The sequence below is a fragment of the Phasianus colchicus genome, chromosome 3 (assembly GCF_987193195.1).
Source record: "Phasianus colchicus chromosome 3, bPhaCol1.hap1.1, whole genome shotgun sequence".
NCBI classification, from domain to species: Eukaryota; Metazoa; Chordata; class Aves; order Galliformes; family Phasianidae; genus Phasianus; species Phasianus colchicus.
Window position 1 is genome coordinate 70,941,957 of NC_143438.1, and position 15,544 is coordinate 70,957,500.

Sequence of the window (15,544 nt, forward strand, 5' to 3'; positions counted from 1 at the left end):
CACTACTCACTGTAATGGGTGGTGGCAGCTTAGCTCTTGGTTTGCACCCTAAACAATGCACACATTATTAGAGCTAATGGTACACGTAATAATATAGCCTTGAGACTGCAGCTTGGGAATGCCACAATAGCAGATTGTTTTATTTTTCTTCATGGGAGAAAGTATGGTGAGTTACAAGAAAATCAGTCGAGCTGAGCCTGGACTCTCCCTGCTGGGCTGCTCAGGAAGGCAGATGTAAGCTCCAACTGCTTTTTGGGGGTGTTTTGAAGCAATATATTGACCTCTGGATCCTCTGTACAGCTACTGCCCTCCACCAACAAGGTACATGATGTCTCTGTCTCCACGCTTTGGGGCATTCAGGTCATTGGCCACACAATGGGGACACAAATCTGCATTTAAAGCAGTGATTCATACCCTCCTCTCCAGCAGCTACAGTAGTGGGTGTCACCATCCTTGTTCTCCACATGAAGGATCTGGTTTAGGTATTGTGCTCTTGGCAAGTTGTGTCTGTGAATCCCCAGCATTCTTCATAACTTAGGATTTTGTATCCACTCTCTGGGGATAACTACTCATGGTTACTTCATGTAAGCATCTCACTGTCTTTGTCCTGGATATCTGTGGGTCTCGTGCCTGGATGCTAAGATCAAGCTGGAAGGAAAGTCTCAGAGTCTGACCTTAAATTATCTAACTGCAGTACTAAGGAACTCTGTGACTCCAGTCTTAGGTTATTGTTTTAATGTTGAATTTGCAATGTAAAGCTTCTTTTTCTGGATATCTGATGGAAAAAAAAGTCTTCTCAGAAAGACTCATCGGGCACTGGAACAGGCTGCTCACAGAGGTGGTAGTCACCATCCCTAAATGTGTCCAAGGAAAGGGTAGATGTGGCAGAGAGGTACATGGTTTAGTAGGGATGGTAGGGATGGATGGATGGTTGGACTAGATGATCTTAGTGGACTTTTCCAGTCTTAATGATTCTATGAGTCTATATGATTCTGTTTCACTTGACCAAGTACAACATTTTATTTTGTATCTGAGTTAGAAATTTTAAGATGTTATCAAGAGAATCGTACACTTACTGCAGCAAATATTAGGCTGAGTATCTAGAATGACTGGGATATTAATATAATTTACAAATTGTTCTGTAAAACTAGGGCATGTGAGAAGGGAAAAGCTACTGCCTTATATATCCTTGACTCTAAATTCACTGTGAGATTGAAGGAGATAGGACTCTGGAAGTTTTTTAAAAATCATTAAAGAGGGATAGGAGAAGGTTTGCCATCTTGCAGTGGCTGGAGAGATCTCTAGAGCAGATCAGATTAACAAAACACTCTGGTAAACTTTCATTAATATAATTATGCTAAGATTTGGGAATAGTAGAGATTTTAACTATATAAAATAGAAACAATACAGTAAAAACCAGACTGCTCAGCCACCTCTTGGAAGACAATTTTTGATAAGGAAGATGAAACAGTAAAATCTTTTTCTAGTTTTGATCCTACCCAATATGTATGTAGAAAGATAGAAATGTGTAGAATGGTAGAAAGGTAGAATGTAGAAAGGTAGAAAGCAATGTGCATTCAAGTGAACATGAAATGACAACGTTTATGATCTTCCTAAAGAGTATTAAAAAAATGAAATGCAAGACAGCAAACTTAAGTAGCTGCTGCAAACAATTAATAGGTAAAGTCTAGTGGAAGACACTTTAGGAAGAAGATGAACCTGTCAGTTCTTGAAAGTGTCAATGGAAGAAATCAACTATAGAAGGATACAAATTCAGCTAAATCATGGGCTCTTCACTCACCTCACACACAAAAGGAAATAAGTAAACAGTAAGTGAGATTACTAAAGGTGGATATGAAAAAGTAACTCAAGGATGCAATAACAGACATCAAGGACAAGAAGAAAACATTCTACAAATAATACATTTCTAGTAAGGAGAAGACCAGTAGAGAGGGAAATATTGCAGATGAAGGTCAAAGTATTTAAAGGTTTTTTGTTGTTTTTTTTTTTTTTTTTCATCTACTGTACGTATAGCAGTGATCAGGTGGTTAACTTCATTAATTCCAAGGACAAAACACTGCAATAGGGAAAGAGCAAGCCAGAGAAGAATGAGGTAAGCTGCGGCTTGCAATGGCTCATCTTCCTGGTCTGACCTGAGGGTAGCCAGCCGAGGCAGTCTCTGAACTGTCAGCAGTTCTTGCTGGGGCCTGGCCGAGAGCTTCAGGAGCTTTGAAAGGTCAGTGGAAATGAACAGGTAATAAAAAAGAGAGAAATCAGAGGCAGAGGGCAGCAACAGCTTAAATTCGGGCTTGGGAAGCAAAAAAACTTCTTGGGAGGAACTAGGAGGTGAAAAGGTTAGCTTCCAACTTGGATCTACCAACTAAAACCATTTGAAATAAGGAGAGAAGCAGGGGGTAGCAGCTGTCTTTACCTTAGCCAGATTTTGACAGCTGAGCATGGCACATAGTACTGTAAGCAAGAATTATAGTCTATAGACTGTTAGCAAAATGTACCTACCGAGCAGTTGGCAAAGGTTTGCTCTCAAATTGAATGGATGCCTTGGATGGGATGATGCAGAGTTCCACAGACAGCTTTGCCCAGTGCTATCACTATCTGGATGATGGGAAAAAAAGATGTGCTAGATGAATTAGCAGATGATACTGCTGGGAGGAACTGCAAGTACTTGCAGGATAGCATTAGAATTCAAAATGCCCTTGGCAAATGAGTGGAATGGCCTGGAAAATACATAAGACAAATTTCCACGGTGAAAATGCAAGGTGCTACACTTTGACAGGATTGATCACAAATCTGAGGTTGGCAAGAACAAAATTAAGTTGCAAAGCTGTGTCATGGAAAAGGCTAACATTGTGCTGGAGTATATAGAAAGTAGTGTCACAGAGAGTTACTTGCAGAAATACTTTTTCTTTTTCCTCAGCATAGATTCAGCTTTAATTACAGACGTATGTGAGCAAATTTGAGAATGTCCAAAGGAAAGCAAAAAGATGTCTAAAAAAACATGACCTTGGAGGAAACAGTGAAGGAATTAGCTTCATGTGGTCTAAAAAAAAGACTGGGGGATGGGGTGGCAAAAGTGCTTTAGTACATAAAGGCTGCTGTGAAGGGGAAAGGCATAACCCGCCCTCTGCATCTACAGGGGATAGGTCAAGAAGTGGTGGAGTTCAACTGCTGCAAAGGAAGTGTATAAGAATTTTCTGAGGCATTAGGGAAAACTTTCTAATGGTTCAATTAGGGAAGCACTAGAATAGATTGCCTGGGGAAGTCATGGAGTCTCCATCATTGGCGGTCTCGACAATTTACACTAACATCTGTCAGGAACAACACACATATAACCAAACTGGCTGGGGGCCAGGGAAGTGACTACATGACCTCCTGAAGTCCCTTCCAGACCTGTTTCTCTCTGGTTCTAATCACTCAAGAGCCTCCCTCCCTGACAGTGCTCTGTACTTTTGATTTGAAGTTTTTCACTTGCTGTTTGATTCCTACTCTCCTTTCTTTGTAGTCCCCAGTGTTTGTGGATATTTCCTAGTTTATCTGAAAGAGAAATAACGTTTCACTTAAAGTTCCTCCAGCAAGCATTAGGGCTGCATGTGTAGTCATCTTGTATGTTTTTGGAGGTATAAATTTAGGGCAGCCCCAGGTCCTAAACCTGCTCATATGTGAGAGAAAAAAAGGCTGGAACTATACGAAGGAACAAGAAACAGAGAGACAGGCTGGCAAACTTCTGTGTGCAACATAGGAACAAGAGTCAGCCTGAGCTCTTACAACCTTTCTTCCTTCCCTGAAAGAGAGAGATCTCTAGTTTCCCAGTTACAGCAGTTACAGATGGAGGATCGAGGCTCAGACTCATCATTTCTCTGTAGTCCAAAGAAATGCTCAGAGCTTGGAGCAGGCAGTAGGTACCTGACCTCAGCACAGACTGTGTCACTGATATCTCCAGGGCTCGCTCTGCATCCTGCTTGGTTCCCAGATCTAGAAAACAGAACTGAGGAAATCCATCAAACAAACAAACAAAACTAAGGGGTAGTTGGAAAGAGGTGAATAATTCTTTATATTTACTCTTTGATTGTATAAGCCCAAATTTGGATTTCTACACTTCACAAGTATCTCTGTGAGAAACAACAGCAACATCATTCACAGAAATGTCAGCTTTTAATTACCTAGAAAGTACCCTGAAGAGAAAACAGAGGTCTTAAGCAGACCACTTTTACCTTAATTTGATATTTTCAGATGTGAGAGAAGTAGTACTCTGTTAAGGTGAATATCTCTATGAGCATTCCTCTCCTGTGCCACGGAGAGAGCATATCAGTTATCGGTTCTTCACCAGTATTCTTAGGAGTGTGTTTGACTCATACTTCATCTGGTTTTGGCTGGTGGCATACCTGCAGTTAGATATGGCAGAGTAAAGGATTAGGGATGTATTGATCAAATAGCCTGTTTTCAAGTTCACATAAAGGGAGAAAAGAGAGATCACCATGTTCTCTTGTACTGAGGAATTGCACCTCAAATATTTAAGGAGATCCAGGCCCTTCAAAACACATAAATCCAGGGAAAAGAAATAGAACAAGTGGCTGACAGTGTCCCCCTCAACCTCAGCTTAGGTTAAACTGATCAGATCTCCCAGGATTTCACATTTCCCCGTGTGGCCATTCTCCTTTCACATTAACTGGCTGGCCCAGTCCTTTCTCACCAAGTTCCCCTGACAGCTCCAAATTCCCCATTCTTTATTCTTCATTCTCTTTTCCCCCAAGTGGATGCTGCTCACAACAACCACTCACATTTGCCAAATCACTGAAGGAAAAATCTGAGCTGAATGAATTTCATGGTGTCCTCGAAATACAAAATTCCAAAATAATTCCATCTGCCCTTCTCAGACACACATTTTGGATAGAGAAACTCTGTGGTAAAATGCATGTATATGCAAGAAGGGTCACTGGTTATGACTGGGTCCCAACTGGCTCAGTGTGCAGCACCTACTGCAGTCAACTCACCTGGGAAGTGAGCACCTTACTGCTTTACTTTGTTTAACAGAGGACTGACTCTACTTCCTGAGCCTGCATCTCCTGAAATAGCCAGTGTCTTTCTTAACCCTGCACACTGGACAGGATAAATAACTGTGGATCTGCCAGCTCTGCTTTCATTCTGTGCGTGCAGCTATTCATTACACAGGCAAGGGGCAGTCACATAGAAAATGGTGTCTGTGCCTTGCTCGAAACCCGTTGTTCTGCTGGTGGCATTGATGTTGTATTTAGGTCACTTTTAAAACAGGGCAAATTAGGCCTCAGGGCAGAATTAGATCTCTTGGCTCTGTATCCAGATTCTGTCCTCACTCTGGAGTAAATAGACAGTGATGGTTTCAGTTTGCCGAAGATAATACGGATGTACTACCTGAGATACTTGAATGTATTGTGATGGAAAGCAGAATTTGATCTCTTAATAGAAAAAATAATCAAAAGCCATCAGACTGTTTCCTCAAGCTTCATTAACAGAAGGGAAAAAAAGAAAACAACATAAGGAGGAGTAATCATTTCCTTTTTCCTCACATTTCATTGAAAATACAGTCTGCTCTCAAAGCTTTCTACTAATTTGCATTCGCTTCCTAATAAAGAAAGACTTTCATTTGCACCAAGGTCCTTTCTATACCACTAGAAATAATCTGTTCGGAAGCTGCCCTGCTGTCACAAACCTTCCGATGGTGAGACTTCATCAGGGAGGGGAGTTTGTCAGAATTACAATCCAACGCATACAAAGTTGAAGTTATGTCAATTTTGATTCATATACCTGTTAGTGGTAGCATTCAAACACAGTCGTCCTTTTTCTTTTCCCCACTTTTATTGGTTCCTTCATTTGTGTGATTCATTCACAACTTGAAGAAGCTTTATATCCCTTGTTTTCACTTGATACACTCACGTGTATGACTCCACATGGCAGAATAAACAACATATCACGCCACGTGCATCTGAAATCATTGTCCTGCTTCCAGGACAGAAGGTAGGTCTGTGTAACTCTGCATTCTGCTGTCAGGAAATTCTGAAATAAACATTAGACACACGGGTGGGGTTTTTATGCAGTGTGTCAAGCTTTCTTAAACAGCCTTTGTATGAGCTCAAGGCAAATTATGTTGGTAAAAAATCCAATCAAGCAAGTATGAAACCCTTGTGGTCTGGTAGACTATTAAGACAGAGGGCTAATATAAGACATTCCTGCAAGAGTAGACCATTATTGCAAGATGACTGTATCTTCCTTCCCCTCATCCTGCACTTGCCTGATGTCTCTCCTCTTTCCCCTTCCCCTCTGATTTGTCTGGGCCATCAGTGGCACCAGCAGCTTTTTCAGTGCAAACTATGAGCAACAAGAAAATATCTTTCATAGCTTAGGTACTGCTCAAAATCATGTCAGCAACAGTAAGTAACTGGTCCCATCCCATCTTTACAAAACAAAATGGCTTGTGATGACCCCCTCATTTCAAAAGGGCAGTTAGTTTACAATAAAGAAATTAAAAATTATAAATATTTAAGACAGAACCAAAATATTCTGGAATTATTAAAATGATTTTTTTTTTTTTTTCTAGGATTATGGCCAGAAATTTGGTTTGGCCAATTGGTTTCCAATCAATATTTGAAATTCTTGAGCATTTATAGGATGAGTTCAAATAGGACAAAAAATCTTATAAATGAAATAAGCATGCAGATGAAAGGGAATATAAACAAAAAGATATTGGTGTGAGAATGTAAAGACACATGCTTATTTCAGCATTTGTTGTTATGACAGCATGAATAGAGAAGAATGGGATAGCTTATCTTTAGTGGTATGCAAAAGAGATATAGAAAAAAGTATTTCTCTATTCATTTTTATTATGTATCTTGTCCATGACTTACAAAGTCCCTTCTTTTTAAGGACACATTTTAAGGCATACATTTCAACGTTAAAGCTTCCTTCAGTGAACTCCAGTTAAATATCTTCTCTTAATCAGTCTAACTAATTTACAGAGGGAATTTTACTTAGCTTTGAAATGAAGGAAGTCATTTGCCTCCAGGAAATGTACCCTGGAACACTTTGATTTTTCACAGTAACAAGCTTTTTTCACTCAGTCTGGATCTGTGTCCTATGAGTGGGCTATAACAAGTTTTAGAGCAGATAGTTGCTCTTCTAACATGTCACCAGCATATGTACATGTCAATCCATGTTACACAGGAAATAAGATAACATCATCATTTCAGTGAAGAGTTTCTGCAATTTCAGTTTCCATATTAACGGGAAAAATAAGGAAAGATTATAGCCTGAACAGTGACAAATACTTTCAATGCACACAGACACAGTTCCCAGATAGTTTCCACTGCCCTGCAGCTCTCCAGCCCTCATGGCTTGCAACAGGCACCAGAGGCAAGGAGTTTGGTATGAGGAGGGAAAAAGGGCTGGAGAGAAAAAGGATAGAAGTCTTCCCAAGCAGTCTGCTGGGTGGAAACTTCTGCCTTTTACCAAGGAAGAGTTTTCAAGTGGATGTAATCCAAGAACTATTTCCCTCCCCAAGGTCTGTGCCCCCATTTTGAGATGCGTGTGGTGCCCATGCCTGCTAACATCTGTCCCTTTGCTTGGCTCCATCTGCGAACCCTCTGGAGCCTCCTCCTCCGCTCCAGCAGCTCCTCACTCTCTTCTAAGGCTGTGCCTTGTCCCACCTACTCACAAGTTAGTCCAAACCATAGCTGTGCAACACCATCTACTCTCACTGCAGGAGCTTACTCGCCTCCTGCAGCTATCCCTGGGTCTCAAAGCACCACTAAAGGAACATTTTGGAGGCCCACCAATGTAAGGATAGCCCTGCCTGCCAATGCGTGTAAGAGCATGCTGAATCAGGACCTATTCCTCTGACTGCTTTTCTGCTAACACTGTCAAATCAGAAGTTTCTTCCAAAAATAACACGCCAGCGTCATTTTGTCTCCAGTGCATGAAAACAGAAACTCAGCTGATTGAAAGAAATCCCATTGCCTTCCACAGCCCACATGTGCAAGATGAGGACAGATCAGTATAAACACAGGTAGCCCATTGGCCACTCATTTTACATTATGCCATAAAGAGCACAATGAATGGCTGAAAAATCCTCTAAGTGATATATATTCTGTTGCAACACATCATAACACTGCTTCAGCTGTTCACAGAGTGGGGAGAACAGCAAGCTGCCACATTTACACCATTACTAAGGTACAACTGATATTTTCATATCTCTGCTTCTGGGCAGCCTTTCAGGAGGGCTTTCCTGGAGGTCTGTCTGTATGTCTGTCATCGTACAAAATTACCAAAAGCCTAATTTGTGCCAAAGAGGATAGTGCTGAAAGAACTGGTGATTTTCTCTCTGGCTGTGCCATGTGATTGGCCTCTCCCTGAGCCGTAATTAAGGTATTTGTCTCCAGGTGTTGAACGGCCATCGAGAACATGCCATATATATCCTGGCTTCTATTAAAGCACATATGTATTGTCAGATTATATTTATGTATTTCATAATATGGTGCATGTGTTGCGTTGTAGTGTGAGGTGTAACTTTCAGACACTGAGGAGGTGGAAGTGCAACCAGCTTGAACAGTGACCCTGCAGGCACACTGTGACAGCATGTAACTTCATCTCCTGAGCATGGCAGATCAGTGGTGGGGGTGAGCAGGAGGGAAGGCACCATCACCCCCAGACTCGAGGGGAAATACTGCAAAGGCCACCAGTGCTGCAGATTTCATCTACTGTCGTTTCCCTGCATTTCAAGGAGTGATTATATTTACAAAATAGCAGCTTTTCTTTTTCTCTCTGTTTTTCTCCAAAACTCCTTTGCTGCACTCTGTTTCTGGCTCACACTATGAATGTGCTTTCACAGCAAGAAGAGCCCCAGCTTCTTTAATTTATTACCTCTGTTTATGGAATATGGATATTGGGCCAACTTTACTTCTTACACTAAGTGAATCAGTGCAAATGCAATCACTTTTGGACATCCACTGTATAAAATAAGCATATTTAGATGATCAAATAAGTGTTCCCATATGCATGTTGGCTGGTATTTTCTGCTGGTATAGCGTTCTTGTTTTTCTTATGTGGTGTCCTTTGTCTTCTTTCTTTCCCTTTTAGATTGCATTTGGTCAGTCACTCAGGAGGAAAAAAAAAGAATAATAAATGATTGGGCCCTAAAAGAAATACTGTCTATTCTGCATATGGCATTTATAGATCTTCAGAAATTCTTTTGGGAGGCATGCTTCAGATTAGCGGTCTTTCTCCTTCGGGGATGGTTTTAATTTGTTAGCACTTTAGATCTGTAGTCTTGAGGTAGCTCCTTTTTCAGTCAATAAAATGGTTAGTGAAATAAGGATAAAATATTATAATTGTGTTCTTCAAATCAGATTTTTATGTGGGGTTTTTTTCCTCCTGGAATGTAAATCTGTCATTCGGAGAAGATTTTTTCCTGTTTTCTTTTAATCCTTGGTGCTTGTGCCAAGAAAGATGATTTTAGCCATGAATTACCGCAGTGACTCAAAGCCAAGCTGCTGGAAGGCCGCTGCCCTTAAATGCACAGAAAGCCAAAGAAACCTGGCTTTGGCTCCAAAGTTTCCGACTGCAGTCTGCCACCATGTCTATGGCTCTTACCTTGCTTTGCTCACACGGAATCATAGAATGGCTTGTGCTGGAAGGGACCTTAAACATCATCCAGTCCCAACCCCCTGCTGTGGGCAGGGCTGCCACCCACCAGATCAGACTGCGGAGTAGAGAAGAAGCAGGCAGTCTAAGGTAAGTCTTAGTTTACCCCCTTTTTCTTCTGACCTAGAGCTAATTTGGGGTCTGTATATCTTTCTGTGGGAGCATGTTGTAAATTGAGTAAGATAGAAGGATTTTCTTTCTCTTCTAACCAAATTGATTTTCTTAGAAAATAATATTTTCTAAGCATGCCTCTAGGAGGTCCTGGCTGCTTTTATTTATCGCTGACATGGCTGAAGCCCTCCACCCTCACATTTTGGAGTGAAAGATGTACTCATGCCACATAAATCTGTACCAGCAACAGCCAGCTGTGGCAACATTGTCAAATAGCTGAACAAGGAGCTAACAAAAGGCCTCAACCTGCCATATACACACATAAAAGTCTTTGTCCAGCAGAGACTTTTGAAAACAGCATTCTTTTTGTGCAGAATGAAAGAGAAAGGCAACACAGGATGATGCCACCAATTTACGGAACCAGGAACATGAGTTCCTGGTCCATCCCAGTCCATCCCAGTCACACGATAGATCTGCTCTATCTCTGTCCCTCAGGGAGATGTTTCTACAACCTGACCTCAACAACCTCTTACTGCAGGGATTTCATGCTCTCCCTAGTAGCCTTTTTTGGAATTCCATATCTTTCCCAGGAAAAAAAGCTTTTCCTACCACTAAACGTAAAGCACAGCTATGACTTCATTCCAGCATTTCCTTTCTCCCTGTCCACAGATGTGGAGAACAGATTATTCTCTTTCTTTTGCAGCAGCTTTTCTGCACATTGTGATCATGCTTTCCCATCAGTTTTCATTTCTCTCATGCTGGAATACATAAGCATTGCCAGTAGCCACCTTCCATAGACTATTTACAATTGACTTGGCATCTATCTGAAGATCAATGCACCTGGCCAGTTCATCAAGAGGGAGACAGTATATGTGGGACAAATCATAACCATGGGACATAAGAAAGCACAGTGGATGACCGAAGAGGCTACTGAAATGCAGTCTGACATGCCTTAGGTGTGCAACATGCCAAAACCATTTCTGTCACACGTGTGTATGTGTGTGTGGCCACATGGTTTTGGGCTGTTTTTTAGTTGAACAAATGGTGAATTAATTTCTGTCTCTCCATAAGATCAGCAAATGTATATGCATTTGTTTATCTTCTTCAAAGTATTGATGTAAATAAAAATGAGAACAATATTTTGCATCAGGCAGTGGCATTGCCTTGCATCTTGACTGATTTGGAATGAACAACTTAGCAAGAGACCAGGCCCTGTTAGAGATGGATGGCAGAAAATAAGCTGCAGAGAAACAGGAGAGGAAGAAGTTGTTTGTCCCTGTGGACACCCTGGAATTGGAGGTTTTGATTTGGATATCCCAGTTACCACTTGGAGCATCCATGCCCATTGTGAGAGAGTAAATTGCAAGATTTCTGATGATCCATGTGAGCAAAGGCAAAAGCACCATGCTAGGCAAAATATAGACCTGTCTAAAATACAGTAACAAAAAAGAGTAAACACAAACACTTTCCTTTCTGTTGAATACCTATACTGACTGCAAGCTCCTTATGAAAGTGATATTATATTTTTGTTCAAGAAGAAAGTCTTCTGCTTAAAGCCAAAACAAAGGAAAATCATATTTGACCAATATGGTAGCCTTCTATGATGTCATCGGTAGTTGGGGGAGTGGATATTCTGTACCTTGACTTTAGCAAGGCACTGTCTCCCGTAATATCCCTGCAGGTAAGCTTAGGAAGTGTGGGATAGATGAGTGGACAGTGAGGCGGATTGAGAACTGGCTGGCTGGCAGAACTCAGAGGGTTGTGATTAGTGGCGCAGAGCCTGGAGGCCTGTAACTAGTGTTGTGTTGCCCATGGGTTGGTGCTGTGTCTGGTTTTGTTCAACATCTACATCAGTGTCCTGAATGAAAGGATAGAGCACACCCTCAGCAAGTTTGCTGATGATACAAGGCTGAGAGGAGTGCTGACACAACCAGAAGGCTGTGCTGCCATTTAGTGAGATCTGAATGGGCTGGACAGATGAGTGAAGAGGAACCTAGTAAGGTTCAACAGCAGCAAGTGCAGAGTCCTACAGCTAAGAAGGAATTACCACCTGCATCAGTACAGGTTAGGGGCTGACTTGCTGGAGAGGAGCTCTGTGGAGAGCTGAGTGTCCTGTTGGTTGGCTATGAGTCAGCAGTGTGCCCTTGTGGCCAAGAAGGCAAATGGTATCCTGGGGTGCATTAAAAAGAGCACAGCCAGCAGGTCAAGGGAGGTGATCCTCCCCCCCTACTCTGCCTTGCTGAGGCCACATCTGGAGTACTGTGTCCAATTCTGGATTCCTCAGCTCTAGAAGATCTCCTAGAAAGAGTCCAGCCAAAGACCACAAAGATGATAAAGGGCCTGGAGCATCTCCTGCATGAGGAAAGGCTAAGATACCTGGGACTGTTTAGACTGGAGGAAAGAAGGTTGGGAGGAGATCTTACAAGGCTTATAAATATCCCAACAGCAGTGCCAAGTGGATGATGCCAGGCTCTTTTTGGTGGTGCCCAGCAACAGACTAAGGATCAGTGGGCACAAACTTAAACACAGGAAGTTCCACCTTAACATGAGAAAGAACTTTACTTTGAGGGTGGCAGAGAACTGGAACAGGCTGCCCAGAGAGGTCATGGAGTCTTCTTGTCTGGAGATTTTTAAAACCCACTCAGATACTTTGCTGTGCAACCTACTACAGGGAACCTGATATAGCAGGGAGGCTGGACTCAATGATCTCCAGAGGTCCCTTCCAACCCCTACGATTTTGTGATTTGGTAATTACTAGCTTTTTTTTTTAATAAGTAAATAAATAAATGGAGAGGGGTGCAATCACATAGCATATGATAACATATCAGAAATTTCTCCATTACACTTGACAGGAGCAGAATAGGCTGGAATCAAAGGAGTGTGTTAACAGCTCAGCATATCCTCGCCTTTGGAACTAGTATTAGCCTATCACTAAAAAATAATAAATCTTTGTAAGAGGCAGCAATTGCTTTCACAGTCCATTGGCAAACCCTGTCTGGTACTATTGGAGAAGTAAAAAAAAGGCAACAAGGCAACGTACTTCAAATTATATTGTTAAAACACCTACAGTCTAGTTTGTTTTCATATGCTACCCATATGTAGGCACTTAGCAATAGGCAAGCACTTACAGACTTTCCTTCCCTCTGCATGTGAGTGTGAATGAGCGAGCCAGAGGTGAATGAGCGAGCCTTGTGTTTTCCTTCTTACGTTTCCAAGTGGAAAATATTGTAGAACCTAACTGGTGTGAAAATAATTAAGCTGGATAAATAAATGAATAAAAATAATAGCAATTTTTCACATATAAAAATTCCTGAAAAGTTTTTAGTTTTATCAACCCCCTTCCACACCCACCAGAGCATATGGCCCTCTGTTTGTGCAAATCAGCAGTCTTTGCTTAAAGTGGATGTTTCTATTAACACTGTGACTAATTACTGAAAACAAACATGTGTAAGTATGATCTCTGCTAACTGCCTCTGTCAACCCATCTTTTTCTTCTTGTTATTCATTCGAAGGGATTAAGATGGTTTGTAAGAGTAGGGTAGACCTCTGCTCAGCCCGTGAATAAACAAGAGCCCACCAGCACCAGCTGATGTCAAGCTGCGGGGAATGTCTTTTATATTAGTGAGGAAAAAAACGTGAAGAAGTTTTACAGAACCTTAAAGCACTGAATGCCAAGAGCTTGAGCACTGGACAAGGAGGGCTGATATGGGAACAGGCAGCAGGAGCACATTTACACCAGCTGCATGCAGAGGGTGAGCCCAGCTGGGTGGCAGACGTTGTGCACCATGGGTAACTACGCTGTCTCCATGTTCAAGCCTGGACGTATGTGCATGCAGAAGGGGCATCCACAGAAACTTTCATGTCAGTCTTTCTTGTGGTTTTCTCCCATCCAGAAAAAATAATAATGAAAAAGCATAGAGACGCAAAACATCCATTTGGTCTTTGTAAGATACAAAGATTAAAAGATGCAAGCAGATTTTTCTGCCATGTCCCACAAAAGCTGTATTTATCTGCTGCCACAGCAGCAACACAGTGGTGGGACACAGCAGTGTGTACGGCCTCTCATCCTGTTGCCTATGTGGGAGCAGAGAAGAGAGGAGAGACCAGGCCCTTTGGAGCACGTGTAGCTCTTATCAGAGCAGATAGAGACAAAAACAATTTAAAGAAAAGCATCCTGCTTGGCCCTGGAGAAGCTGCAGGGCTGATATGCTGTGGCCAGCACTGCCTACCTGCCTCAGGAGCTGTGGGATGGTGTCTTGGGGCATCTTACCTCCAGCTGTATCCACCGTAAAAACAAATTTCATGCTAGGAAATCGCACAAGTCTACATCTGCTGATTTTCTGAGCACATAGTATGGTTGCAAGCCAATTCCCTGTCATTTCTCATCTCTTGCACTACACACAGGGTGTTTCCTTTATAAAACAACTTGCCTTTGGGTTTAACGATTTCTAAGGAAACATAACTCTGTCATTGCGCTCTGCTGTTTAATTCCTCCTTTGTCATTAGTGTCTGCCCCGCACAGCCTGGGGACGCCGGCGTGCTCACTGACCTGTGCATGCACTTTGTGTTCTCTTGGGCTGGTGCCCGTGCCTGCGAGCTGGTGTTTGATCTAGACTGAACGAGATGGCCTCAGCCTTCAAAGCCAGCATGTTTACATTCCTCACTTTATCTAGCCTCTTTTTTTTGAGTGCCCCCAAGATAGGTGTCTTGCTGTTAGAATAAATACTTACCTCTTGCATTGTGCTTTCCTCTGGTGGCTTCAGCATGTTTTGCAGAGGTGGGAAGCACTATTAACATGATTTTTGGGATGGAAAAATGGCAGCATAGCACAGGTCTGCATGGCAAAGCAGCGGCAAAAACAGCTGGGAAAAAAACATATCTCCTCTCATTGAAACCAAAGTAAACCAGCCTGCATCAGGACTACCTGGTGAACCTTTGCTTCTCCTTCAGCTGCCCTTTGGTCTGAGTAGATCCTTCCTTCCATCTTAAATCAAATCTTGTGCTGTAGGGGATGGGGATATAGGAAATAGGAACAGGGGCAGCATAGCAAGGGATCTACAGAAGTAGAAACTTTAAGGGAGTAGGAGGCAGGAGTAGGAAGGCAACCACAGCAAGGTAGGCAGAACACAAAACACAGAGCTTACCCCAGTGTGTGTGACTGAAGGAACAGAGGATGGACTCATGACTCAAATCTCATTAGGCTTCATCCCTCTTTGGCAGCTGAAATTTGCCACTTAGCTCCAAAGATGCCAAGAAAAGAAGTCCCCTGGTTTTGGCTGATGAGTCTCACCCTGAGTCACAGCAAAACAGAGTTACATGTGCTGATGCTGCACCCTCAGCTTGCTTCATTAACAAAGGATCAGACACTGTTTCAATCTACAGGTTGGAAAAAATGAACAAGGGAAAAATCTTTCAACTAACTTGTCCCTCAGCTTACAAAGGAAGGGACTGCAATGCAAAGTAAAAACATGACAATCTCAAGGCAGAACTTCTCAATATTCACACCTAGCATTTCTGAATACATAGTATAGGCTGACAATATTTTCCATTCCTGTATGCATAGGTTTTTAAAACAAGGCCTATCTCAAATTCCTTCCTGCTCTACTTGCCATTTAATAGCAGTATAACTGGAAGGGTCAAAGTTCAGCTTTCACTTGACAGTGACCCTTTGGGAGGCGAAGTGTGAGACACCACAGAGCTCAGGGTCCCAGCACACCACCATTCACAAACACTGCGCTTTCTCAAG

At 42.2% G+C, this 15,544-nt stretch overlaps 1 long non-coding RNA gene across 1 annotated transcript in view; it reads left to right on the forward strand.

Annotated features, from left to right (window-relative positions):
* Positions 1 to 11,417: 11,417 nt before the first annotated feature.
* Positions 11,418 to 15,544, forward strand: part of LOC149918665 (uncharacterized) — a 7,110-nt gene continuing 2,983 nt past the window's right edge. The window contains exon 1 of the long non-coding RNA XR_016465249.1: positions 11,418 to 11,479. This is a non-coding gene — a long non-coding RNA (uncharacterized LOC149918665). The remainder of the gene's footprint in view (positions 11,480 to 15,544) is intronic.